Below are 14,773 nucleotides of genomic sequence, written 5' to 3' on the forward strand. Positions count from 1 at the left end.
AAGAAAACTCTAGATACCTCTTGCCACACATGGAGGCAATGCACATGTCGAGATATTTACCAAATTTCCAAGATTTTTTTAAGAAGCCTCTTGCTACTATGCTAGAGAGGAAATCTATCATATCATTGCCTTCCAACCAATCAAAATCAAAATAACTACCTCAATTCTCGATTTAATAGATTTCTAAATCGCCATTTTAATTCTTCCACCTTGGAATTTAGGTTTATTATGATAAAATTATGCAACTGCGGTCAAATTAAACTTTTTACAACTCACATGATGAAGATAATAATTTCAATAGATTCCTCTTTTCGAGAGGACCAAAATCAACCTAAAGATCACCTTATTTGGACAAGTAGAAGTTGGTTTTTGAATTTATTTATTTACTCATGTATATTGGATTGGGTTGGTCCTAGGCACATGTATAATTGGTCAGGTCAGCCTCAACATCAAGTGGACCCTCATGATAGCCTATAAATAGAAGATACCTCAAGCTCATTTGAACACAATCATCAAACACTCTTTTCTCTCTTCTAGTGTTTGATTCGCACACGTCTAAAGGAGGAAAGCTCATGTAAAGGATCTAAAACTAAAGGGTCGAAGCTCACATGTGTATAGGATTTCTAAGTCATGGGTGCTCGCATGTAATTAAGGTTTTTCGTCCTTGGACGTTGGCACAATAAGGTCTTGAGAGCGTTCGATAAGTCTAGGGCGCTCACACAGTGTCTAAGGGAGCGTCCAAGAGGCTAGGGCGTTCTGCAGTTATGTTTGGTCCCCAGACACTCGCATCCAGTTCTCTAGAGAGCGTCTAGATCAGTCTCGAACGCTCACACTTAGTATCCAAGGGAGCTTCCGGGAGGCTAAGGATTTCGCAGTCCAGATATGTCCCAGACGCACTCATCCAGTCCTCTAGAGAGTGTCCAAATCTGCCTTAGACGCTCGCACACAATATCTCTGCATGTGCCTGGGACCAAAAGATTAGTTATAAGTATGTATCAGTGTTCAACACAGTGACAATAATAACTAGCAATTAACTATAGTCAGTGACAGTGCATTACAATCCTCAGAATCATGATATTTGAGTATAAGTATGTTTAAGGTCATGTTATGGATATTCTAGTTGTTTTGTTGCATAGATAAAGATATGGATCATTGTACTCTCTTTTGCTGAATCATTTGATGACGATCTAAGAAGAAGAATAATTTCCAAGGGTTTTCCCCATAGTGGGTTTTTCCCTCGACCAATCCTGGCGTCTCTATGTGTGCATGATTTTCTTCTATTGTTCTTTATATTCCGTTGCATAGATGATGATGATATTGTTCTTTCTACATAGTTGCATATGCTGATGAATAATAATGTAAATTTGAATAATGTTATAATGTTATGGGGTGAACTCAATGTGTTAATGAATAAATGCAATTATCAAATAAAAGAACAATGTAGCCCTATGAAAAATTAACATGGTATCAGAGCTGAGCTGAAGAAAATCCATAGAGATCACCTCGATGATGACATCATTGATGGAAGCAAGAAGAGGATGGTGGAGACCTAAAATAATTCTAGGGTTTGAAGAAAACCCTAGGCAACTTTATTATTAGGGTTTGATGGGTTTTATGAGGTTAGGGTTTATGGAAAGACATAATATATAGTACGGTCATTGTGAAGATGCTCAAGCACTTGTGAAAGATTTGATGAAGCCCTAGATGCGATAATCCCTAGTAGGTCTGGTTGGTTGATTAAAGGCAACATTGGTATACAGACTATGGATGGTGATGGTTGGTTCAAGAGGGAGAGGATCACCTCTCATTAAAGATAAGTATTTCTTTATTTATGACGCCTCTTAATTTTGTTTAGACTTATGGATATGATTATTATGTGTATTGTTTATACTTCCTGCATATGTATTTGAGTATATGGATGTTTCTAACCTCCTAGTTGAGATGTGATGAGTGGATTGTTCTTAAGGATCATTTGAAATGCAGGAGAGGTGGCTAGAGCTGGAAAAGGTTGAGAAGAACTATATGAAAATATGACAAAGTGATACAAGCTACCTATGCCTAATGAAAGGGTGCACATGTAATACCACAAGATATGCATGATATGTTGTATTTTAACAGTAACATTGATGGCTAGGTAAGCCCCAAGGTATGATGAGAATATCTCTTTCTTTAATGGCTCATACATGCATATGAAAGTTACTTGGATCTATGTTTCCTATGATGAAATGATGCACCTGGTGTTGAACATTTTGATCTTCTTGAATTTTATGAGGCTACATAATGTTGATACATTGATATGCTTGATGTTTGGATAACATCTATCTATTGGATATCTTGATCCTATAAATAAGGCTAGCACCTTGACTCTGGTAGATGATACTCTTGATACTTGATGATGGATTTCATATAGAAGGTTAGCTAATTAATTCTTGTACATGATACTATTGATAATGCTTGTGATAAGCATGATAATGGAAAGAGAGATTGACACTCTTGTTGTTTTAGTAAAATTTTTATTGTGTGACCTAACTTTATCCTATTGATCATGATAAGCATGATAATCTTAATGTTAGAGGTACAACTATAAGATTGATATTATAGCTCTCTTACTACCTGTGGTCATGGCTTGATGGCATATGGTTAAACTGAATACCCTAACTTAATGGATTGTCTTGATAGAAAGTGTTATTGTGTTCATAATCTTTGAGATATGATGTCACATATGTCTGCTACCCAAATCTTTCAAGTCTAACCTTTGATGAAAGATTGATGTCATGATGCTGATAGGCATGATAGATATATGTGTATGATCTAACAAATCTGTTGATGCATGACACTAGTAGAGACAGGTTGATGACATGAATGAAGTAGATTCCCAATCAGAGGGAAATCTCTTCTCAAGGTTCTTAATCATATTACTATTTGTGTTTTGTACTGTTGAAGTATGATTTATGTGCATCTAACATTACTGAACTTCAAAAAAGTCATAGATCTGAAGGTTGTACAAAAATTAGGGTTTATGAGGCAAATCAGACAGTATTGGTCTCCACACACTCACATAAAGTGGTCAAGGGAGCGTTCAGATAGTCCCAGACGCAGGCATAATAACGGGAAGAGAGCGTTTGGAGGTTTGGAGCGATTTTGGGTAAGTTTGACCTCAAACGCAACATACAATCTTACTGGGGGTGTTCAGTTCAGTCATAGATGCTCTCACATAATGGATTAGGGAGTGTCCAGGATGTAAAGACGCTCCCATGCTAACTTGGAGGGAGCCTCCAAGGGTTTGACTACAATTGACCATCATCTGAAGTTTTCTGAAGCTATCTGAACTCTGAATCTAGGTGTCTCTGACATATTCTGCCACTGTAAACTGATTTCTGAAGCTGTTGGGTTAAATTGTTGATCACAATGAAGTATTGTGCATGAAATCAGATGTTCACCTAGAAGATGTTTGTATTATAGATGTGTTGCAGATAACAATAAGAGTTGAAAGTAGGAAAAGCTTGAATGTTTTCCATAATATGAACATGAAGACTGAACTTGTGTTTGCAGGTGACCAGGACATACATATAGATATGTCATTATGTTTGAGGTTTGTGCTACAAGAGTTTGGCATGATTTGGCTGATTGATATAGATGAGTTGTGTTTGGAGCTTTGACATGATGCTTGACAATGACTTAGAACTCTAACTTGATATTGAGATATATTTTGGACTATAGATCTCTCTACAATAGCAAATTTGGTTTTGACCTAATGTCTATTGATTTGATTTGACAATCATTGATTTTCCCTGATATCAATGCTATGTGGGCATAGTGACCTTCAATGATTTATGTGAATATTCAGGAAACAAATTTGGTTTTGTATTGACCTCCTTGTTCCTAGCACAATGGTTGAAGTATTGATAATTGTGATTCAGTGTGAAGATGGAACTTGCATGACTTATCCTTGGTGTATGCATTTGCATCTAGTGATAGAAATGACTTGCATTATGATTATGAGGATGACTTGATGAAGTTTTGGATTGATATTGCATGATAGATGACAGACTTGTTGGCATGATAATAAATGAAGTCAAGACTTGATATGAGCTCTACCTGTCACCTAGTTGAAAGAATTGATACTGTGATATTGATGACTTTAATAATATTACTGGTCTGACTTCTAAACTCTGATGAACTGACTTTGTTGATACAACATTGATTTAAGTAAGGTTGATTATGTTGGCTTAGTAAGGCATTATGCTTGCAGAGAGCATTTCATGAAGCAAGCTCCCCGATCCAAATATGTCCATATTTGACAGTTATCTGATGAAGTCAGGATGATGAGTTCCAAGGTACGACTTTGATTTTGATTATGGTTTTACACACTGATAGTCTACTCTTGACAGGTGATGAACCTCTGATGAACTAATTAAGAGGGAGATGGCTTCTGAAGCTTGAAATGATGTATCATGGCATGATGAATCGATTTATGGAATTTAGGAAAGAAAATCCATATTGTGAAGCTATTGCAGAAGTATTGGAAAATTAAAATGCAAATCCTTGGACACTTCGGTTTGAAGTTCAAGATGTTGTTGAACTTGACATGGCAACCAACAATTGATTAAAGCATTGATGTTCCATTTTTGAACATCTGTCCATATATATGATGTGCATAGAACCTAAATAAATCCATGATTGAGCCGCTTCATTCACATAGAGTTGCCACCGAACATCCTTTGAAATATTTGCATAAGATGTTCTATTTTTTAGGTTGAGATATTTCTCCTTGATATGTGACTGAATGGATGTATTGTTGTTAATAAAGATGTTTGTTGATGAGAACATATGAGTGCTGCATTAATATGAGATATGTCATGATATTATTGATGAAAGGTCCATAACTTTACACTCGACTGAGATTGAGTATGAAGTTGCTAGCATGGCTAGCTGCGAGGCAAGATGTAGAAGCTCCTTAGAGATCCATCTGATCAGGATATAAATATGACATGGATACATAATGATGACATAGAGTACCATATATATAGTTGGACTAAGATACTTCAACATTTTAAGACAATGTAGTTGTTTGATACAAGCTTAGGCTTGTGATTGGCACCTCCTTGAGAGGGAGGATGATTATGGTATCCTTTTGTGATTTATATGATTATTTATGATCTAACATGATATTTGATTTGATGTCCTATATGAATAGGAAACAACTGCTATTGAGACAAGCAGATACCAGATTTGAGAATGATGCAAGCAGCGCTAATTGAGAACACTGAGCCAACTCTTCCTCCCTATTTGAGCTCCCAGGGTGAGGAATTGAGATAGAGGGCTCCTGGGGTTGAGGGAACTCTAGACAATAGGGTATGACCCCTATCTGTTACCCATAGGGTTAGAGATGTTGCTCCCCTATCTTCATAGGGTCAGAGAATGCTTCTCCCCTGTCTGGTCTTTGCAAAGTATACCCCAGTTGGCATCATACCCACAAGCAGGGATTTTTAGGAATATGCTCCTCGTTTGGCCAACGAGTTGAGGGTGTACTTGGGGTGTACAACCCAAGTCGATTATGATGCATGTGTTCTACCACATGACTATTTAGGGTCATCGATGGGAAGATCAATAGGCAATAGGATGGGTTGAGATAACCCTATGTGGTTCCAGGTTGAGATTGAGCTCCCTGATGTGATCCCAGGGTCAAGATGTGCTCCCCTATGTGTTTTGATATCCTATTGCTCGATATGGGGTTGTAGATGTATAGCTCCCCCATGAGATTCTGGGTCAAGATGTGCTCCCCGATGTGGTTACAGGTTGAGATGTGCTCCTTGATGATATGTTCTCCGATGATGATTGATGATGATATTCTGGGTAGTAGCCCACTGGCAAAGATTCCCAGTAATATCCCGATGGATAGACGGTGGTAGCTTAAGCTCCCCTATGATAACGAATTCTTCTTCTTCTAGATTCGAGAATGTTCAACATATGAGCAGAAACAATCAAGAGATGTACATTAATTATTTGTGATGATGAGATTCTTGAGATGGTCATGGCATGATGACTACATGACAGAGATGATCAATGATGATGCATGATGATACTTGAAGATACGAGAATGGCATATTGATCGATGGATAGATATTGGCAGGTGGAGTTCTCCCATGTTGAGAGGGAGTGTTAAAATTATGAAATTGTGGTCAAATTCCACTTTGGAAAGCTCATATGATGAAGATAATAATTGCAATAGATCCTCTTTTTGAGAGGACCAAAATCAACCTAAAGAGCACCTTATTTGGACAAGCAGAAGTTGGTTTTTGAATTTATTTATTTACTCATGTATATTGAATTAGGTCGGCCCTAAGCACATGTATAATTGGTCAGGTCAGCCTCAACATCAAGTGCACCCTCATGAAATCCTATAAATAGAAGATACCTCAAACTCATTTGCACACAATCATCAAGCACTCTCTTCTCTCTTATATTGTTTGGTTCACACAGGTCTGAAGGAGGAAAGTTTGCGCAAAGGGTTTGAAACTACAGTGTCAAAGCTCGCATGTGTCTATGGTTTTTGAGCCATGAACGCTTGCACATACCTAAGGTTTTTTGTCCCTAGACGCTGGCACAGTAAGTTCCTGAGAGCGTCCAGGAAGTCTAAGATGCTTGCATAGGGTGTCAAAGGGAGCGTCTGAGAGGCTAGGGATTCTGAAGTTATGTTTGGTCCCCAGACACTCACATCCAGTTCTCCAAAGAGCATCCATATCAGTCTTGGATGCTCGCAATTAGTATTCAAGGGAGCGTCCGGGAGGCTAGGGCTTCCGCAGTTTAGATCTATCCCATATGCACTCATCCAGTCCTCCAGAGAGCTACCAAATCTACCTTAGACGCTCGCACAAAATATCTCTGCATGCGTCTGGGACCAAAAGATGAGTTATCAGTATGCAACAGTGTTAAAAAATGTTCAACACGGTGACAACAATAACCAGTAGTTAACTACAGTTAGTGACAGTGCATTACAGTGCTCAGAATCAAGATCTTTGAGTGTAAGTATGTTTAAGGTCATGTTATGGATATTCTAGCTATTTTGTTGCATAGATAAGGATATGGATCATTGTACTCTCTTTTGTTGAATCATTTGATGACGATCTAAGAAGAAGAAGAATTTCCAAGGGTTTTCCCTATAGTGGGTTTTTCCCTGGTCTCTGACCAATCTTGGTGTCTCTATGTGTGCATGCTTTTCTTCTGTTGTTCCTTTATATTCCACTGATTATATGATGATGATATTGTTCTTTCTACATAGTTGCATATGTAGATGAATAATAATGTAAATCTGAATAATGTTATAATGTTATGGGGTGAGCTTAATGTGTTAATGAAGAAATGTAATTATCAAAGCAAAGAATAATGTAGCCCTATGAAAATTAACATATTATAGAGACATAATATTGCTTAAAGCTTTCACATAAATAAAGTTTCTTGGTTGAGCAAAAACTATAATGCTTGGCATGGACTAAAAAGTGCTTCTAAAAATGAATTTCATAATGAGTAACATATGGAAAAAGAAAACAAATACAATCATGGGGAAAAATTATAAGCTATGTACAATTAGTCACCTTAATTCTTTTTTAAAAACCAAAATAAGGAAACCAAACGAAGTAGAGAAAGGCAAGACTAAGATGAAAGCCTTGACCCAAGAAAATGAATGAGGAGGCTATATACAACTCACACATTCATGTAGGACTATAACCGTAATTTCCACACAATTTACAACACAAATGACTGTCTAAAAAGAAAGAACACAAAGATAACCAACCAAGAAAAAACATAGCGAAAAGATATAATCATATACTCGAATCACTTGCCCTGGAGGCTCTTCCAATTCGCTTATGGTAGAACCAAGTTTAACAGAGAAGTAGAAAATTAGGGCACCATACCCATGACATAGAAGCCAATTCAACAACCTTCCCTACCATCTCAAAGAATTTCTTACAATTGACATAATATAACTAGGATCTTAGACAATCCACCCAAATTCGCTTGGTTGGAGGCTTGACACTAGCAATTCCTATTGTAGATGTTCCCAATTCTCTCCCACCCTTATTCCATTGTGCCATATCGTCGATGCACTTTCATGCTAAGGCATTCAATCCTTAAAGTTGAGGTTAAAGCTTACTTGTGAGAGAGGTTGGATGTTGTCCTCAGTGCTCTCATCATGATACCACTGAGTTGATATGAGTGTTGTTAAGCCACGTGGGTAGTAAATGTTGATTGACATGTGTGATTAAGCAAATCTTAGGGGATCTACAAATGTGAGCATACCCCATTTTGTTCATATTCACCTAAAGTTAATGTAGTGGTTTTTTTTGCCCAAAGATCAACCTCAAAATTGAGCTCTCACTTCACATGAAGAAGGGAAATCTTACCTACTGTGCTTGTCTCCATTTTAGCTTAGGAAATAACAATAGCTATGTTGATATCTTCCATAATAGATCTCTCAAGCATAGCTTTAATGATCACCATCAAGTCACCTAAAATGATTAATGATACAACTCTTGATTTCTTAGCTAGTTGGGGACCTTTCAAAAGGGTGTATGCTTCTACTAGATTATTTGGTGCTATCCCAAGACCCCAAGCTTATGATGCTACCTTTTCCCTTTAGAATAAAAGAGAATCGCTCCCTATATTGCTACCTTTGGTTTTCTTTTGGAAGCACCATCAAAGAACAAGGATAATGAATTTTGATTCTCTCCATCAATTCCCGAGCCTCCAAACAAATTTCCCACTGTTGATATCTAGTATGATTGTAATGCTAGGGAGTCGAGGAGTTATTTTAGATTTTAAATTGCTTATACCATATCTCATCATATTTGTACAAAAAATGCATGTCAGTTAATGATGAATCTGGAGTTGACATGGTCTATTAGAAGCCCTTTTTCCTTGGATAACATTGCATTTGGGTTTACCATAATTTGATTAAACATTAGCTTATTCAGGTGAGGTATATCTTTCAACAAAGATACTTTGGAAGTCTAGCATTCCATATCCTTTTGAGAGTGCTTTTATTTTTTAACATGCCTTTGTATGAAGTGTCCCATATTGAAAACATATCCCTCGAACAAAGAGGCAAACTCACACATTGGTATAGGCCAAGAAAGGTCAAACATCAAACTTTTATTGAGCAACAATATTCAATAAACAAACAGTGAATTAATTCTTTAACACTTTGGCACATAACACACCTAGACAACCATTAAATTTCTCTTTTTTTTTTGCAGATTATTTGATGTGAGAAGCTTACCATGTACTATGGTCTAGCAAAATATATTAATCTTTGGGAGCCCATCTCTATGCCAAATCTAGTTCCAAATTATAAATCATTGTGGAAGAGGAAGGAATAAGATCTAATGAAGGTACCTATAATTGAATATGTATTATGATTCTCCTAGAATGAAGATCCCACAAAGTGCTTCGACCTAGAGTTGTGATCAATTTTGAAACTAAAAGCCAAAGTGGCTAATGGGGATCCCCTAAGTTCCATCCTTTCCATCACCTTGCGTGCTTTGGCTACAAAAAAATATCAAACAAGAATTTGAGATTTTGCATGTCCATCCATAATTTAAGAGCGAACATTTTTGGGTTGTGGATTAAAGGTTGTTTCCCATGGATTTATTACTCTACATTAGGATATCTTTGCCATTGCCTAGGATTCACGAGCACTTGGATCAAATTATGGGTACAACAACTTTCAATAATTTCCAAATTTGAGAGCTTCTTTGGTTTTCCTCCATGAGATCAATACATCTCTTCTTATTGCCTCAGTAATATTGTCTCATTCTTTTCCCACCAATCAACTTTACCATATATTAGCCTCCATAACAATTTGGCTCCCATTGCAAGATTCACAAGGGAGGAATCTTTTATCCCCAATTCCTCTTTGTCTTTTAGAGCCCTTACAATCTTCCGAATAATTAGGTGGAATCTTTTTGCCATAAAAACTTCTGGATCTCCCTTCCAATTTGTTGCCTAACACTCAACATTACCAACATGGTTGAAAATTGATAGATACTAAGAATGGATAGGACCAACTTTATTATAATGATAATACCCATGGGGTTTAACCATTAAGATCCTCATCGGTAGAATTTAGATTTGGTTTTCTCTATTGTACTTTGCCCAAGAATGAGGAGAAAGATTACCACAAACCATAAGCATTCCTAGATATAATCACCTTTTTTAATAAAGCTAAACACAATCACTTAAAAAAAATTAATAGAACCCTCACTAATTTCTATTTGTGAATTCTAAAATATAAATTAACCTTATTTTAATAAACACCAATAAAATAAACATAGAGCATTTTTTTTATAAAACTATAAATAATTACAACTATTTTATGCTATTAAAGTAATCAAATTTACAACATTTTTTTCCAATTAAATTAAACCTATCTTTTCAAATAACAATATAAAAACAAATTATATATATATATATATATATATATATATATATATATATATATATATATATACAATAAATATTTTTAATATAATTACAAATTGAATAATTAATTATATTTTAATATAGCCACAAAATTTTGTTTAAATTTTTCTTAATTTCTTTTTCATTATTATAAATTTCAAGCTTTCCCTGTGTTACACTAAGTAACCGGATTAGTTGAAAACCCCTGGTGAATTCGAATCCCGCGTATCGGATATGATTCGTTGGGAATTCGAATCCCAAAACAGGATTCGACGTGTCCATACAGGATTCGTACGAATCTTGTACGGGCACATCGAATCCCGATTCTGGGATTCGTATCCCAAAAAAACGACCTCTGCGGCTTTAAAGCACGTCGTTCCTTTATTCATTCACGCTTTTTCTCAGTTCATTTTGCATTGTTTGAGCTGTGTGCAAGGAGCTAAGGGTTTGGAGCAAGGAGCTAAGGGAGTAGAGCGTTCGGCAAGGAGATTCAAGCACCAGGTAAGTGCATTTCAGCTCCATTTTTTTGCATTTCTTATTCTATTACAACAGTTTGTATATGATTTTTTGTTTACAAATTTGTGCATGTTTTGTTCATTTTTTTTACAGTATTCATGGCTCAATCAAAGGCAGCAGTTAGGGGGCAAAGGAAGGGGAAGAATGTCTCCATTGGAGATGCCCCTCCTCCCCCAATATCATCAGAGTCTGCTGCAAGTAATGTTGAGGGAAGAGGAGGACCTAAAGACAACATTGAGAAATATCCCTTGTGGAAATATGTCACAAGAGAGGATGGGACAAGCACCAAGGGGAAGGGAGGAGGAAATGTGCAATGCAGATGCAACTTTTGTCACATTGCTTTCAAAAGCACATATTTCCATGTGAAAGGCCATTTTTTGGCTTTACCAGGTTGTGGAATTGGAGCTTGTAAAGCTATTCCTTTACAAAAGAGGAAAGAAATGGACAAGGAGTCCAATGTTGGTATGGAAAATGTGGCTGCAAAATCAAGAAAAACCAAGAATGAAGACCCCCTTCCATTTTTGAGGAAAGGCACCACCAAATTTCCATTTGAGAGTTCTACTTCTGTTGGGGGACAAGCAGCAAAAAGAAGAGCAATTGCACTTGGTCCAATGGACAAGATTTTCCAAAAAGAGAGATGGGAAGAGCTTGATCTCACCATTGCCTTCTTCTTCTATCAAAACTTCATATCATTTAATGTTGCACGCTCACCTCTATTTATTGAGATGTGCCGAGCTCTAACTCAAGGGGCTCCATCAGGGTATGTGCCTCCTGGGTCAGAGAAGCTGAGAACCACATTGTTGACGAAGGCAAAAAAAGAGGTGCAAAAAATGCTTGAGCCTATTGTAGCATCATGGCCAACATCTGGGGTTAGCATTGTTTCTGATGGATGGACAAATCCAGCACGACACCCAATCATCGACTTCATGGTGTCTTCCTTGAATGGTCCAGTTTTCTTGAAAGTAGTGGATACACTTGGAGAATACAAGGATGCACAATTTATTGGTGAGTTATTTATTAAAGTTATTGAAGATGTAGGTGTTGATTCTTTTGTGCAAATCATTATAGATAATGCACTTGTTTGCAAGGCTACTGGCATGATTGTGGAAGCTAAATATCCACAAGTGTTTTGGACACCTTGCATTGTCCATTCATTGAACTTAGCACTTAAGTCCATTGCTTCTAATGTGCTTTGGATTGGTAATATTATTGAGGATGCACGACATATCCGTAACTTTGTGCAAAATCATACAAATGCCCTCACTATCTACAAGGAGTACACCAATCTATCATTGTTGAAGATTGCTGACACACGATTTGCCTCTTCATTCATGACGTTGAAGAGGTTGAGGGAGGTCAAGACCGCTCTTGGGTCCATGGTTATTTCTAAATTTTGGTCTTTTTGGAGAAAGACAGATCAAGTAGCCTCTAAAAGAGTGAAGGACACAGTGCTAGATGACGCTTGGTGGGAGAGGGTAGATCTAATTATTTGGATCATGGACCCTATCATTTCTTTGCTTCGATTTGCAGATACAAACAAACCCATCCTAGGAGAGGTTTATGAGGGATGGGATTCCATGATTGAGTCTGTGAGGAGCATTATTCTATAGAGTGAGTACCCCGAGTATGAGACATCACCAGAGGCCTTCTGTGATATTATACAGGATATTCTTGTTAGCAGATGGGACAAGAATTGTACACCTTTACATTGTTTAGCTCACTCATTGAACCCAAAATACTACAACCATGAGTGGCTGAATGGTGGACCTTCCCGCAGATTCCCTCCTCACATGGATGGTGAAATACCACAGGGGAGGAAAGATGCATTCAGGTGGGTTTTTTAGGATAGAGCATTGTTTGATGAGGTGGAGGATGCCTTTGCAGAGTTTTCCACTGGCACTGGTCGATTTGCAGGATATGATGTGATTAGAGGCAGGGGGGCTAAGAAGCCCTATTCTTGGTGGGCAAATCATGGGGCAACAAGGCCTCCTCTTCAGTAGTTAGCCATGAAGCTCCTCTCTCAGGTGACTTCATCCTCTTGTTGCGAGAGGAATTGGAGCACATATGGGAATCTGTATACTGTGAAGAAGAGCAGGCTTGAGCAGTCCAGGGCAGAGACAATGGTGTATGTGCACACCAACCTTCGTCTTATTTACAGGCAGATGGAAGAGTGGTTGAGGGGAAAGACAAAGATGTGGGATGTCTTTCTTGATGATATGGGTTTGGACAACAGTGTTGAGTTGGCATTGGCCAACATGGATCTCATTGATCCAGTGCTAGAGCCTGTTAGATTTGATGACTTAGAGGGGTCATCCACCACACTAGCAGATGCAGAGGTGACTATGGATACAAGGGAGGAGGAGGATGCAGAGGAGAGCAATGGTGACCATGATGATGAGGACATTGATGCTGATTCTGATGATGACTCTTGAGGATTGATGACTACCTATTGCCTTGAGGCTTGTATACCTGTAGTTGTTTTATATTTTCTATTTCTATTTGCCATTGGCATTGCACCAACACTACCTATGTAACACATTTTGATTTGATGACTTAATGAGGAAACTACAGTTGTCAGTGTCTTTATCTTACTATCTTGTAGTTGTAAGTTGTCTTTCATTTATGAATTATGAATCATGATTTATGTGACCACTGACATGTATTTGAATTTTGTATGTACTATGCATGCAGTAGATGAAGATCTATGTTTGAAATCAATGAATTTGTATCATTAATTAGAATTTGTGTAAGAAATATCTAATTTTCAATATATATATATATATATATATATATATATAAAATAATAATATATAACGAATCCTACGTGTCCTGTTCCGGGGGGTCAAAGTGTCCGAATCCGACACTCGAATCCTACAAATCCCGAATCCCCGTGTTAGGTGACTTAGGTGTTACATAGCAAAATTTCAAAATCAAAATACCCTTACAAAATTTTAGGCCGCACAAAAATATATCATATGAATATAATTTTTTTTATTAATACATTTTTCATAAAATACTTTTTGAGTATATACAAGTCAATATTAGCAAAACGAAAGTAGTGGTTTTCTCTAACAAAAGAAAACATAACCAACATAAGTTCTACTTTGAAGGCAACATTCTAGAAGAAGTTGCGATTACAAATACCTCAGAATTGACTTCAACAAAAATCTAAGCTGGGATGGTTGTAGAAAGAAAAGAACTTTGGGGGGTTGGAAAACATTTTATGCTTTTCAAAATAGGTGTAGAGAGACAGAGTTATGAGACTGGAAAACCACTCTAACTCTTTTTGGGCTTTTAGTGATTCCGGTGATTCTCTACGGTTGTGAACTGTGGGCCAACAGTACATTCGACATGCAGTGGAAACAAATTGAGAAAATTCAGAAGCGTTTGATTACAAACAAATTCAAAATTAAAAGTGCAGTTCCTTATGCTATCTTGTTAAGTGAAATAGGGACTGCTCCTATTGAAGCAATTGCTATGGTGCGAGTCATAAGATATTTAAAAAAAATTGAGCAAATGGAAGAGGGCAGATGGCCTAAGGTTGTGTTTAATGACATATTGTGCAAAAGAAAGAAGACTTGGATGTGACAAAATAACAAATGGTTTAGTAAATGGGGTATTTGCTTGAGCATGTGTCCCACAAACAGTAAAGAGATAAAAACTTTTGTTATGGATAAGTTCCACAAAGGTACTTGGGAGAAAGAAAAAATACTATATTGAAGAGTTTAACCTTACTCATAATCATCAACAAAAAATGTACATAGGGGCCAATATTTCTTGGAGAGCCAAAATTCTT

Source organism: Pinus tabuliformis, chromosome 5_1 (genome assembly GCF_031772625.1).
Source record: "Pinus tabuliformis cultivar Carrire ecotype Pingquan chromosome 5_1, CPIR1, whole genome shotgun sequence".
In the NCBI taxonomy this organism is placed as follows: domain Eukaryota; kingdom Viridiplantae; phylum Streptophyta; class Pinopsida; order Pinales; family Pinaceae; genus Pinus; species Pinus tabuliformis.